Source organism: Chenopodium quinoa, unplaced genomic scaffold, assembly GCF_001683475.1.
Source record: "Chenopodium quinoa cultivar QQ74 unplaced genomic scaffold, ASM168347v1, whole genome shotgun sequence".
NCBI lineage: Eukaryota > Viridiplantae > Streptophyta > Magnoliopsida > Caryophyllales > Amaranthaceae > Chenopodium > Chenopodium quinoa.
Window position 1 is genome coordinate 825226 of NW_018743412.1, and position 2947 is coordinate 828172.

A 2947-nucleotide genomic window follows, 5' to 3' on the forward strand; every position below is an offset into this window, starting at 1 on the left:
AAATAAGTGGAAAGATTGGAGAAATACTTTCCTCCTAGTCTCTAGTCTTGACAATCACCTGAACAAGCGGTACAATAGGTTAAATAGGGATTAACCTCTTCTTGTAGGCGGCCGTAGCATACCGCCTGTTCCTCGTCGGGCAAGGGAAGAGATCCTTGATCGAGGACTCTTCAAAGTAGAGATTAGGGCTAACTCTACTACTGGGGTACGGGAGCAAGTGCCTTTGAATTGCGTCCCTAAATTTCAATGGCTGTATGATGAGTATTTTTTGGCCGCCTACGGCCTGAGCAGTCGGACCTCCAGAGGTAGCCGGCCTCTTATGCCTGTATATGCATCATTTGATTTATTTGTTCAAGTTTAACTAACTCTTTGTCGCGTATTTTCAGTCGAGGCTATGGATCAAATCTTTGCATCAAAGAAGGCGGCTGCCCTTCTTCGAACCTCCATAATGAACCTCAAGCGGACCTCCACTGATTCTCCCGCCAAGGAGACGCCCATAGTGAGTTTCTGATCTTTCGAGTTTCTCTTTGAACTTCTCTTTTTGCCAGTACTGACTTTTCTGTGCTTCTGCAGGCGGGCTCGTCCAAACCCTCTTTTTCCCAGCAACCGGACTCAAAGGTTCGGAAACAGATAGCTGGGAATACGCCTGGCTTTGCCAGAAAATAGTCGGCTTACAAAAAGCCGCACACCCCACAAAGTGGGGGTAAACAAACACAAGTCCCTAGGGACAGCCGGCCTCCAAGAGGTATAACCGGCTCCTTCGGGCCTTAGCTTGTTAAATTTTTCTTCCTTTGATACTCTCTCTTGTTCTAACAATTTGTATTTGAATTCAGGCGGCCCTTAAGAACCAGACTTGGTCCAAATGGCCAAGTTTATTTTATGGTTAAAGCCATCCCTCTAGAGGAGAGGGATGCGGTCAAGGGAGTCGGCACCCTTGACTTAGACGGAATCATGAGTCTCCTCTCTGAGGTATACTTAGCATTTTTTGTAAAATGTTGAATGACTTTGCCTTCCGCCTGTTTTTGCAAATCTGACGTCTGGTGCTTCTTTTTCAGACCATGCTCCGTGTACACGGTCTCCGTAGGCCGATCTGCGCCAAAAACAAAGAGGTAAAAGCTGCCAAAGCCATGGCCGCCTCTGACTTTGACAAGGCAATGTTTCAAATTGCCCAAAATGAAATTTTGACAACTGATATTCTTTATTATCAGGCTCAGGCCACTTTGAAGATCAAAGGCAAGTTGGAGGCGGCCAACAAATGGAACCAGGAGCTGGAGCAGACGGTTAAGAGCCTCCAAGATGAGCTGTGTTCACTTAAACATATTTCCCATCATGCTGAGAGCCTTTAGAAGTCTTTGGATTATGTCAAGGACCGCTTGGTGAAGTAGGAGGAGGCCATCACCAAAGATCTTAATGTGAAGGCCGAGACCGAGAAGCTGGCTCTAGCCCAGGCCATGATGGAGGACTCGGCCAATATCATGAAGTTGACCTGGTCGTCCCTCTTCCCAAAAGCTAGCTATGCTGCATGGGACAAGAAATTCAACGCTTGTACTGAAGAGTACAACAGAAGAATCATGCAGCAGGCGACTGAAGAGGACGAGAAGAAAGAGGAAGGGGCCGACTCCAGCTCCGAGGAGGAAGAAGAGGTGGTGGCCCTACAACCCATTCAGGAGGATGCGCTTAAAGCTCCTGCCCTTGAAGACGAGTCAACAAAAGAGGATGCTTTGAAGAATCAAGCGCCCGTCGTTGAACTCGATCAGTCGACAGTTGAGACTCAAGCCCCTCCCAATGTTTAAAGCTTTTATTTTTCAAACTTTTCTCCGGCCTGCGTGCCGTTTTTTCTTGTATCTACTTTATCCGGCCAGGGGGCTGGGGTTTATGAATATTTTGCTGGTCTTCATGGCCGGCTCGCGATTCGGTCGCCTTTGATCACAAAATCTTGTTTATGATTTATATTTGCCAAGTATAGAGGGTCCTTGACATGTGCTTGAATGCTATACCGACTGTTTCGGCTTTGTACGTTTTTTAGAATTTGCTTAAAATTTTGCTTAGGATTTTTTGCAAGCAAAGTTTATCAAGTACCGACTGCCTATGCCTCTGGACGACTTGTTGTCTTGGCTCTTGATTGGCAACCAGTCGACCATGTATCCAGTCGGTTTGCCAACACATTTTAGGAAACACGTTAGGTCTGCCTAACTTTTTCAAGTTAGAAGGAACATTGTAGTCGGGCCGCCTGTTCGTTTGAGTAGAAAGAGTCCTTGCTTGCCTTTAGCCAGACGGACTCATCGTTGCTTTTTGGATCCACACCAAGTATGTGGGAGTGACTATGAGTAATCTTTGAGATTACTCAGTCGTCACCTCTCTTGCTTGAGTAGTAGAGGTACCATGCGGCGGAGGCCGGCTGATCCCCTTGATTCGCTAATTTTTGTTGGCTATTAACTAAAGAGGTACCCCCTGTACTTATCCCAAGTAATGCAGGCGGTTATCCGACTCGGATGTCAACTGCTAAAACTTGTTTCGTTAGGGTTTAGAGTTATCCTTGTCTCGAAACGGCTACGTGGTTTGTCCTTGGGGACAGTCGTTTAGGTGCCGTGTACTTAGTTTATAGAGCATTATTCCACCCAAAAGGGAGATGCTCTCTGCGACGAATCTCATCCGGAGGGATGTCGCCGGACGCCTGCTATGATGTTGGGACAGGTCGTATTAGTTTAAAAGAGAAGATCAGTTGCCTAGGCGCCTGGGCTGACCATCCGGCCATAGGCTTTGTTTAGTTCATGGTGAACAAGTATAGGAGAGTAGCCAAATGTAAAGTTATAGGCGGCATGCCCCTTTGAAACAGTACAAAGTAAAGAAAATGGACAGTAGCCGATGGATTGTCCAGTCGGCATGCCCCTCTATATTCAGTACATATTAAAGAAAGATAGAGAGTAGCCGTCTGCTAATGCTACAG